A 12,150-nucleotide genomic window follows, 5' to 3' on the forward strand; every position below is an offset into this window, starting at 1 on the left:
AAGCTGTTGCTGTCTTCTTCAGCCTAGATCTGGGGTCTCCACAGCACTAGAAGGAGGGAGGATCAGAATGTAGGCTTCTTTTGTTACAATCCCATATGCTGATACTTGGATCAGTTAGTGCAGTCTTGTTGACAGTATTGTTACCTTTGTTTTTTTGCTTCATCTGAACCATAATACATTTTGCTCCAGCCTTTTATCTTTATTCTGTGTGCATCTCTCCACTTCAAATGTGTTTCTTATAAACAACACATTATAGCTTTATGATTCTTAATCAACTCTACCATCTGCTTCTGTTTTATGGGAGAGTTCATCCTATTCACATTCATGATTATAATCAGTATGTATTTTTGTCTATCCTATTCCCCCCCATTTTTACTTTCTTCTTTCCTTTCCCTCTTTCCCTCTTCTCCAGTGTTTTGTTTCTACCATCTCATTCTATCTTCCCTTCTATCAACTCCTTTCCATTTTCTTTCCCCTTTCTCCTAACTACTTCTTCCCTCCTATCCATGTCTTCCCTTTTCTTTCCCCTTTTTCCTCCTACTTCATTATAGGGTAAGATAGATTTCCATCCCAGGTGAATGTGTATGTTATTCCCCCTTTCAGCCAAATCCAAGCATAGCAAACTTCAAATAATACTCACCACCCTTTCCCTCTACTGTAACAAGTTTTTTCTGCCTTTTCATGTTATGTAATTTAACCAACTTTTGCCTCCCCTTTCCTCTTCTCTCAGTACAATCCTTTTTTCACCCCTTAATCTTTTCTTTTATCATCATATCAAAATTTATCACATCAGAAAACCTGATACTATGTATACTCCTTCAAACTACCGTAATAAATATATAGTTCTCAAGAGTTGCAAGTATCATTATCCTCTATGGAGATGTAAACAGTTTAACCTTACGGAATAAAGTGTTTTGTTTTGTCTTTCCTGTTTATCTTTTTAATGCTTCTCTGGAGTCTTTGTGTTTGAAGGTTTTTCAGCTCTGGTCTTTTCATCAGGAATGATTGAAAGTCCCCTCTTTCACTGAATGTTTATCTTTTCCTCTGAAAGATTATGCCAGTTTTGCTGGGTATTTGATTCTTGGTTGTAATCCAAGCTCCTTTGCCTTACAGAAGATCATATTCCAGCCCTCCAATCCTTTTCTTTAGAAGCTGCTAAATGCTGTGTCATCCTGACTCTGGTAGCACAATATTTGAATTGTTTCTTTCTGGCTTCTTGCACTATTTTTTCCTTGACTTGATAATTCTGGAATTTGGCTCAATATTCCTTGGACTTTTCATTTTGGATGTCTTTCAGGAGGTGATTGGTGGATTCATTCAATGAACATTTTATTCTCTGCTTCTATGATATCAGGACAGTTTTCCTTGATAATTTCTTGAAAAATGCTATCCAAGTTGTTTTTGTAATCATGACTTTTAGGTAGTCCAATAATCCTTAAATTATATCTCCTCGATCTATTTTCCAGGTCAGTTGTATTTTCAAAGTGATATGATATATTTCCTTTTATTTTTTCATTCTTTTGATTTTGTTTAACTGATTCTTGATGTCTCATGGAACCATCAGCTTCTGTTTTCTCAATTCTAATTGTTAAGAAATTACTTTCTTCAATTACCCTTTACCTCCTTTTCCATTTGGCCAATTCTAGTTTTGAGATCTTCCAAGGTTTTTTGGACTTCTAAGCAAATCCTATCCCCTTTGAGGTTTCTCATGTAGGTCTTACTACTTTGTTGTCTTCTTCTGAGTTTGTATTTTTATCTTCCCTATCACCAGCAAAGAGAAGTCATACGGGACTTACTAAAGTTGAACTGTTTACATTCCTACATGGAAAGACAGTATTTGTAACTCTTGAAACTTTTTTAGGTAACTGGGTAGTTGGTGGGATTACACACACACACACACACACACACACACACACACACACACATACACACACACACACACACACATAGAGAGAGAGAGACAGAGATCACAGGGTGAATTGAATAGGATGGGATCATATCTTAAAATAATGAAATTAAGCAGTGAGAGAGAAATATATTGGGAGGAGAAAGGGAGAAATGGAATGGGGCAAATTATCTCTCATAAAAGAGGCAAGTGAAAGACTTTTCAGTGGAGGGAAAAAGGGGGGAGGTAAGAGAAAAAACATGAAGCTTACTCTCATCACATTCGACTAAAGGAAGGAATAAAATGCACACTCATTTTGATGTGAAAACTTATCTCACAATACAGGATAGTGGGGGAGAAGGGGATAAGCAGGGTGGGGGGGATAATGGAAGGGAGGGCAGTGGGAGGAGGGAGCACTCTTGGGGAGGGATAGGATCAAAAGAGAGAATACAATAAATGGGGGGCAGGATGGGATGGAGGGAAATATAAATAGTCTTACACAACACGACTATTATGGAAATCATTTGCAAAACTACACAGATATCACCTATATTGAATTGCTTGCCTTCCCAAAGGGAATGAGTGGGGAGGGAGGGATGAAGAGAAGCTGGAAGTCAAAGTTTTAGGAACAACTGTTGAGTATTGTTCTTGCAACTAGGAAATAAGAAATGCAGGTAATGGGGCATAGAAATTAATCTTGCCCTTCAGGACAAAAGAGAAAATGGGGATAAGGGAAGGGAGGGATTCTAGAAGGGAAGACAGATTGGTAATAGGGGTAATTAGAATGCTTGGCGTTTTGGGGTGGGGGAAGGGGAGAAATGGGGAGAAAATTTGGAACCCAATATTTTGTGGCAATGAATGTTGAAAATTTAAATAAATAAATTAAAATTAAATTAAATTAAAATTGAGTTCTCCTCCTGGGCCACAGCGTGTACTGTCACAAGCTTCTTGTGATGGGGACCAGGGGCTGGTCACTGGTTTTGTGTGCTGGGGCCTCATTGCTGGCAGCTTACTCACTCCACTGTGGTGGTCCAGTCTAGTGACACCTATTGTTGCTGGTTATTATATTTTGAAGTTGTTTGGAGGAAACCTGGGATCATCATAGCTGAACTCTCCCAAAATTTCCTCCGAAAACTTTAAATATCATATCAAATTTAATTCTAATATGCTATAATCAAAAACAAGGTTGTTGTGAAACATTTTTATAACCCAGAACCAATTAGGAGATCAGAAAGTGAGGTTTGTGGCACTGGGGTGGCAGCTGGCTGGGAGTACAGGACAGCTGGAACACCAATGGTGGGCTTTGGCTGTGGTGCAGCTGACAGCAACAGTAACAGAAGAAATATCAGCGGACCAGGAGACAGTAAGGGAATTGGACACCAAGTCAGAAAGAGATTACAGGGCATCCCTGTGCTATCAATTGGGTGCAAGACCAGAGGCCATTTGGCAACTACACTGCTTATTATTCAATTCCAAGTCACAGTTCCAGAAATGTCTAGTAGCATTAGCACTTGTAGCCATAAGGGATCAGGGGTCTGACTTGGATTCAAGTCACAGTTAAAGGCAAGAGAGGAGTTATGAGACATCAGAGGTCCTACCTGGCTAAAGACCAGAGTGCAGACAAAGAAAGCAGTGATCACACCTCTTCCAATCATATTATTTTGAAAGCAGCAAAAACTTGTAGGCTTTCAGAAGTAACTGTGAAAACAGCAGAGTGGGAAAGCCTGAAGCTTTAGACACTGATTCCTTCCCTCCATTTCTGAAGTGAGTAGAACACAACTCTAGCCCAAAGTTCAAAGTCAAGACAAAACCTGGAAAAAATGAGCAAATAACACAAACACACCCAATCATTCAAATTAGTAAGGTGATAGGGTGTCTCAGGACACAAACTAAGATAAAAGCAATGTGAAAAGCCTCATAGACAAAGCCTGAAAAGAAAATGCAATTTGGACACAAGCTTAACAAGAAGTTTTAGAAGAGCTAAAGAAGGAGATTTTTTTAAAGAACAGAAAATATGTTTTAAAATCAAATAAATGTGATATATATATATATATATATATATATATATATATATATATACAGACACTCAGATGAATATAAACATCCACCTTACCCAACATGGAAGTAGGAGAGGAATTAAGTGAAAGGAGATGGGGAAAGAGGGAAGGCAGATTAAGATAGGAAGGGTCAGAAGCAAAAAAAAGACTTTGGAGGAGGGACAGAGTTAAAAAAGAGAGAGAGAAGCATAAACAGAAGAAAATATGATACATGTATGTAATATATAAAATAGGATATATACATAATCATAAGTATGAATGTTAATGGAATGAACTCACATATAAAATCAAGGCAGATAGTAGAATGGATTTGAAACCAGAATCTAATAATGTATTGTTAACTAAAAAAATATAATGGCAAATAAAAGGCATGCCCAAGAGTTAAAATAAGAGGCTAGAACATAATTTATTAGGCTTCAGCTGAAGTAATAAAAGTAAAGAATAGCAATCATGATCTCAAATAAAGAAAAAGAGATTGTTAAGTAATTAAAAGAGATAAAGGAGCCATAAAAATGAAGTTATATCAATACTTTGCATATATTCACCAAATGTTACAGCACTCAGGTTCTTTAAGGCAAAGTTAAATGAGTTACAGGAGGAAATAGACAGTAAAATCAAACTAGCAGAGAAGACAGGACTCATTAGAAAAGACCCTGATGCTGAGAAAGATTGAAGACAAAAGGAGGATGGGACAGCAGAGACAAATAATGGATAAATATTCAATGTGCATGAACTTGGACAGACTTTGAGAGATAATGGAAGCTAGAAAGGCCTTGCAGGCTATGGTCATGATAAGACAGATATGACTGAACAACAAAAACAACATATTCATTCTGAGTGGTGAATTTGTTGTGATGTATCAGTTTTTGTTCCAAATCAATTTCTACCATTATTTATTAAGAATGTTTTATAATCCCCATATATATTTCCCCAGAATACACCATCTCAATCTTGGTCTTTGTCTCAATCCTTCTGATTCTACACATGTCTCTCTCCATCTCTTGATCTCTCATGGCTGGCCTGCAGTCCCTCTGATTTTCTGAACAACTGTCTGTTACCTTTTTTGTATCCCCAGTGCCTAGCATGGTGGATTGCACATAGTAGGTTTTTCATTAATGCTTATTGGATGACCAACAATTTATCCTGTGTATAACTTGTTTCTCCAGAGTTGTTTTCATCTTTTCTCTCCCATAAGATGTGAGCTCCTTGAGAACAAGAACTGTTTTTTTCCCTCCCTCAGTACTTAGCATAGTACCTGGCACATGGTAGACATTTAATAAATGTTTGACAGACTGGAGAAAAAAACTTATAGTTGTAATTATAAAATTTTTGTGCGTTGTTGAAGGTTAATACTTACATTTTATGAATTTTCTAACTGTTTTAAAGGGAAATTTCTCTTTCTTTTGTTCCCATCATTTTAGTAGATACTGTATAAGGAGAATAAATATGTTGGAAAAATAGTAAAAATATAGCAAATAGTAAAAAAAAAAAATAGAAACAATGGTAACTCTTATTCAAACAATAGGCTCTTTGAAAATTAGAATAGACCAAAGAGGAATAAATGACTCTATGAGGCAGAAAAGAAAGATTAGAAAAAAATTTTAATTGAAAAGAAGAAAGTGCAAGATATTTAATATCAAAATCATTGACTTAGAAAAATTAACAGGGAAGCATGAGAGGAGAGGGATAAGGGAAAGGAAGAAAAACAACACGGAAGGAGTAAACTCAAGCAGAAAAAACAATTGAGATCCTGCAAGGGAGGATTGAGAGTAACAAAAAGAAGAAAGAAAAAATGGAATCTACAAGGATGCCTATCAATGGACAGTGATTCAACAATTTGTGTCATAACAATGCAATGGAATATTGGTGCACAGTAAGATATTATGAAAGAGCTGATTTCAGAAAATCCCAAGGAATATGAACTAATACAGAGTGAAACGAGCATAGCCAGAAAAACAAGTTACAATGCAATAACAGTGAAAGAAAAACCCTAAAAAAAAGGAATTTTAATCAAAGCAAAGACCCACCATATCCCTAGAAGACCTATGGTAAACCCACCTTCTTACAGAGAGATAGGTGATAGACTCAGGGTCCTAAAAGAGACAAAGTTTTGACACACATTGGTCAAGGTATGGATTTGTTTTTCTTGACTGTGCTTATTTACGAAATTTTTTTCTAACCAGAAAAGCAATTAAAAGCTATATTGAAACATTTGATGACTAAAATTTAATGATGAATGAAAGATCATTTCATTTGTCTGTCTGGTGGAATAACACTTGGGAAAAGAAGCTTAGCCTAAATGAGAAATTGACATGCTTGTCTGCCAATCTCAGATAACAAGATTTTCTCCCAAGATGAAAAGAAGGTATATCCTGTCAATGTTTATAAAAACTGTTCATCTGAACTTTCATTCTGAGAATAATGCCAACAAAAACATGTATTTTCCTAATAAGACAGTCTTGATAGCCTTTGTGACTTTGGCTAAGTCACTTCCCTTCTTTGGACTCCATTTTCCCATCTCTCGTACTAGATAAGTTTCAAGATTCCTTGTAAATTTAAATCAAGAAACAGTATGATTTTTGAAAACCTTTAGGGAAATCAGGTTAATTTAATTCATAGTGATTAGGTGCCCACCTCTGGAAGATGTTTATTGTTAAAAAACAGCTTCTTTATTCATTTGAAATTATCAAATTTGAGAACTTTTTCCTCCTTTCACATACTGGAAAAGAAAGAAAGGAAGAATTACTATATCTCCTGCATCATGATCAGGTTACGTGGAGTTAATAAAGTAGAAGGATATAGAAACTAATCTCCTTAAAGCAAGGATTGTCTCACTTCTCTGTGTGTATGTAACTGTACATATGTATATATTGTGTGCATGTGTGTATTTATTTATGTGTATATGTATGTATGTAAATGTGTTTATGTATGTTTGTATGTATGTATCACCAGTTCTTACAACAGTGCCTGAAACATTGTAAGCATTTAGGAAATGCTTGTTGATTGAGGCCCTGAGAACAAATCATCTTTTTCTAAATTTACATGAGAAGCAAGTAACGGAGTAAAGATTCAGATCCAGGCTTCCAGACTCCGAAGCTAGTAATGTATAAATCATTGCCAACTTCCATGACTTCAGTCCAAGATATAATAGGTAGATGATGCATGTAAAGGATTGCATCTAGTTATACCTACCTGGCTTTAGGTCCTTAGAAATGCCTGTTTCCTGAATTATATACTTGTGTTTTCTGGATCCTACTCTTCATGAGTTAATTTACTTCAACTAAAAATTGGCACCGACTTTTCCTCTCCAACCTTTCTTGGAACCAGGGCAAATAACTTCATCTGTCTCAGCTTTTCATATCATCCAAAACCTGATACAATCCCAGGAACCAGCGTTGAAAAACCCAACCCTATCCTGCTTTATGTCAGAATTTAAACTATACTCTTTCTTCTTTTAAGAAAATCTTAGTAAATGCTGAATTAGGTAAGGGGTAAATACCATTCTGCTTGTCTAAGGTCGGTCAAGATCTGATGTTGATCACAGAAACTTTCACTGTATCTTGTTATATTTATGAATCTGCAGGACTTGCCTTTCCTTTTTTCTTTTGCCTCTTCTATAGTAAGTAAACTATAGAAAATATTTTCATATTTCTGAAACATGTGAAGACAGTTGGTAGAAGGGAACAGAAAGGAGTTGTAAGGCCTGGAATTAAGAAAGTGGACAAAAGGCTCAGAAATTAGAGAGGCCAATCCTCAGTTCCTTGACATGAGGTTCAATCAGTGATCTTGATGTTCACAAAGTAATGAAAGATGAACAGTCTTACCAGTATTGCCAGAAGGTTCCATGGAAAGTAGTTCCTGCCCCAGCAAGCTGAGGACAAAAGCCCAGGGCTGGATACTTTATAATGTTCCTCTTGCCCTTGTACTTTTCATCAGTGTGACCCTGGGACTTGATATGAGAGATAACAAGTCCAGTGGGGAAAAGCACAGATTTTACTATTGGAGGGAAGCATCTGCAGCTCCAGACAGTCTTGTTGCATACTAGTTCCCACTTCCACAGCTTTGAGGCCTAAGACCTATAGATTGAAACAAGAAAGTGAAGATTCGTGAGTGTGTCAGGAGCTTTGAGGTTTCAGAATTCTTAAAGCTCCTTAACAGAAATGACACAGATTGTTCTCTGGGTTTCTTTCTGCTGCCTTGAAAAAGGTATGCATCCTTACTAGTGTTGTGTTCATCCTTTGTTTTCAAAGAAGACCATGACATCAGAGAAATGATGACATGACTTGCACTTGACTTTGTTTTGAGTAAGGGAGGGCTGTGCACTGTCACCAGCCTCACTTTTCCTCCTGAGCCATCTGAATCCAGTGACCAGATATTCATCAGGATGATGAGATGACCCAGGATGCATGTAATGGAATGCTATTTTACTATAAGAAGTGATGAACAGTGTAAGGGAAAGAATGCTGGATTTTAAGCCAGATGACTTGGATTCCAATCTCAGTTCTGTTGTTTCCTACCTGAATGACCTTGATCAAGTAACTTGATTAGTCTGAGTCTCAGTTTTATTGTTTGTCAAACGAGTAGGTTGGACTAAGGAAGTCCTAAGATCATTTTGGATTTTTAATATGATTCTGTTAGGTTAAGCAATACAGATGTAATGCCTTAGTCTAAATTTGTACTGTTGACATGTTGGCTGTCTTTGTTACAGACTGATTTTAGTGACTATTTCCCACAACATTTTTGGGTTCACATATGTGACAGGCATTAAAATGATCCGTTTTATCTTCTGTGATCATTTCCAACCCTTGTTTGGTGATCTTCCACTAGTGAAAGTTGTGAAAGGTAGCTGCGCTGGTTCTCTTCAGTTATTATTATTATGGCAAGGTCTTAAATATATATTTTTAGTGTTACCTTTAATATACATTTTGACCTTTTTGTGGTATACGGTTGGTCAGATTTGACTTAAGCTTTATTTCTTCCTAACCAAATGTCAGTTTTCTAGCTCTCTTATCAAATAAGGAGTTCTTCCCTTAAAGTCATTTTCATTCTTAGATTCCTCAAACACTGAGTTTATGAATTTAGTCATTTCTGATTCTTATCTATTTGAAACCACTGACCTGTTGGGGTCCCCTAGACCATTACGGGGATCCCTAAACCTTGATCCAAGGCTCTTGTCCAGCAAGAGGCCTTGATCTAGTGAGTAATGAAATGAGGTGGAAGGCAAGTTGGTGAGAACTCCGTTTATTCCAGCTAGCTCACATGCATATATAGTCTTAATTACGTGAACATTCCTAAGCCTATACATTGAACCTATCACCTAACACTTTTCCTTATATGGGTGTCTTCTCCACTGGACATCCAGAGCTGGACAAAGAACTACCATGTTGCAAACAAAGATGAGACCCTTCCTCCTGAAATCCATTTAGTTCCACCCCTACTGACGAGCCCCCAGGTTATCTAGGCAGGCCCTCAGTGTGGCATCCTACGATGGACAGGGGTTGGTTCTAACTCGTCCCATTACAACTCCCCCTTTTTGTTTTGGTACAGTTGTTCTTTCATAGCCAACATGGTATGCTTAGTGGAGAAGAGGGAATTACAAATTGTTGACAATATCCATTTTCATAATATTGGTATAATAGCAACTAATATAAGCAATGTTGGTAATCCTGATCCTAATGAAATTAGCCAAGTTTTTAGTGAGTGCCAGGGATCAGCATGTTGAAAAAAATCTAAGATATTTTGAGCAGTTTTTTGTGGAAGTAGGTCTTCATGGGAAGCCTGATTGATATATTCTGCCAATTGAATCAATTGTTGGAGCTCTGAGGTCATATTATCATTGATTACACCTTGTAATTGAGCCCGAATCTTTTCCCATGTTACTGCAGTTGCATTATATTGTTTTGGAGTAAGACAAAAAGTATTATACCTATAATCACATTGTAACTTTGCTTGTAATTCTAGATACGCAACTTCATGTCCCAAGAACAGTACTGCTTCCTGTAGAGCATGAACAGCATTGTAAAATTCCTTATCCATTTGAGCCTGACGTTGAAATCCTTCTGAGACATTGCGCATGAGATCAATGAAGAGCATTTGCTTCTTGGACACTTTCTGTGTGTACTGCGAGAGCAGTAGAGCTAACAATTAGCTCAACTAATAAGGTTATACCTAACACTACACATGAGATACATCTTTTGAATCACATCAAACTTGTTATCTTTTGATCTAATACTGTCATAATATTGTCAGCCGGAGTGTGATACCATCCTTGTGTTTTCACTACTGTGAGTGCATACTTTGGCCTAGCAAAGATGTAAGCCTTCCTTTATCAAATTGTGGCCCTTTGCATTCATGTACCGAACAATTCGGACAAGTTAAATTGAATATCCCTGTCATATTCATATGTGGCACAAGTGTAGACTGACTTGCACGATCCCACATAAAGGCATGAGATGATCCTAAACGCACTCGCGCCATAAGACTAATATGGTTTGTAATTATATTACCATTTGGTCTTACAATAATAAATGGTCCTACAAAACTTTGTGCTGTCTGTCCCCCAATAGCAGCAATCACCCGTTCAATCCCTGCAGTGTAAGAACCCTTGTTAGTAACATATCTAGGACTAGGATATCCTGAGACATAGTGATCTGGCCTAAAATGCGATAGGTTGTGACAGGAAGTAAGGCTCTCATTATAATGCTCTAAGAATAACACAGTCTGTTGACATTGATGTGACTGACAGTCTTCAAATGGTACGAAACCTGAATAATTACGATAAATGGATACATTAGGATCATCTTGCTATGTTATGGTCCAGATCTAGAAATCACTTCTCGTTTTTGTCCCATGTCTCGTGCCCCATCCATTTTTGTACAATATGGTTTATGTCTCAAACCTATTTCTCGTTTTAGATCCATATCTTGTCCCTCAATGACCCAAGTCCATAGGTGAAAAAGTCTAGAGTCCCCTCGATAAGCCAAAGTCTCATGTCCCAGAGTTATGTTTGCACACCATGTCATATCTGCTGCTATATTATTAAAAACCCATGTAGTGCCAGTTCATCATACAACAAACTTCTTTTGAAGACAGAGCGGTAACCCTGCAATCAATCCAGTAAAGTTCATTCTTGGCTGTGAACCATTTGATTTACCTATAGATTCAAAGCCTGTACCCCCAAACATGCGTGATAAACTGCCATGTAATACTGGTGTTGGTATCTTTTCACCCCATCTTATTACACTCACCCACGGAGGATTCAGGATGAACGCCCAGTGATGTGCATTCCCACTTGTCTCCTGGGTTGGAGTTGGATGTTCTCCGACCCCAAGAGTCAGTAAGAGAAACAGAATCAACCTTCTCATTTTGAAGACAGACTCCTTATTTGTTCTTCCAGCTTCTTTCTCTGCTTTGCTGTTCTCAGTCTCTTGCCCTGTGATTTTCTTCCCGTTGTCTCTTCTATCAGCCGAAGCCTATGTACTGGGACCCACTGTTCTTTCTCTTTTCCTGTGGAAATACAAGCATAACCCTTTCCCCATATGATTATTTTTCCTGGACCATGCCATTGTCCTTTTGCATCACGCTACATGGCCTGTTTTCCTTCATTCTCTATTTGTGTTTTTTCTAGAAGTGAAGTTCTTCTTGATGTTTTTATAGCAATAGCATATTTCATGGCTGCTGAAAGATTCTTATCATCAAATTTTAAATATAAGACTAAATTAAGAGATGCCTGAGGGCCTTGTGTAATTCTCCCTTTTTGTTTTTGCAAGTAAACCTTGAGGGAACGATTTGCCCTTTCAACAATGGCTTGGCCTGTAGGGTTATATGTAGGTATTCCTGAAATATGAAAGATTTATAGAACTGGGGCCCAAGTACATGCACTCAAGCACCCCACCCTGTTCCCCTTTAAACTGATGGGACCCAACACATTTTTGGGATAAGGGACGAAGGTCTCGGCTTCTGAAACTGTTTCTTGTTGAGATTGGACGTACAGCTGACCCTGCCTCACAGGGTCCCAACATTGGAGGGGTTGGGTCTTTAACCAATATGATGAACTTGACAATTCAGAGGGTGATAGGTGATGGTCTTGGACAAAGAAACCTAGAAGACACAAATCTGGCACAAAGATTAAACAAACAAGAACCAAAAAGGAGTAAGAATATAATAACTAGAAGTGAGGTAGGTGTGAGAATACTGTCAGACTTCCTC

At 37.5% G+C, this 12,150-nt stretch overlaps 1 protein-coding gene across 7 annotated transcripts in view; it reads right to left on the reverse strand.

Annotated features, from left to right (window-relative positions):
• Window positions 1-11,276, reverse strand: part of LOC140526770 (protein LEG1 homolog) — a 34,906-nt gene extending 23,630 nt beyond the window's left edge. Inside the window, exons 1-5 of one of the 7 annotated variants that reach the window (XM_072643286.1) lie at window positions 11,190-11,276; window positions 7,767-8,018; window positions 6,001-6,035; window positions 5,300-5,369; window positions 3,484-3,696 (exon numbers count right to left, since the gene is read on the reverse strand). The gene's annotated coding sequence lies outside the window, so the exon portion shown is untranslated. Of the gene's footprint in view, window positions 1-3,483; window positions 3,697-5,299; window positions 8,019-11,189 lie in introns of all 7 variants that reach the window. The other 6 variants (XM_072643281.1, XM_072643285.1, XM_072643282.1 and 3 more) reach the window with 6 other exon arrangements.
• Window positions 11,277-12,150: the final 874 nt, after the last annotated feature.

The sequence above is a fragment of the Notamacropus eugenii genome, chromosome 2 (genome assembly GCF_028372415.1).
Source record: "Notamacropus eugenii isolate mMacEug1 chromosome 2, mMacEug1.pri_v2, whole genome shotgun sequence".
Lineage (NCBI taxonomy): Eukaryota > Metazoa > Chordata > Mammalia > Diprotodontia > Macropodidae > Notamacropus > Notamacropus eugenii.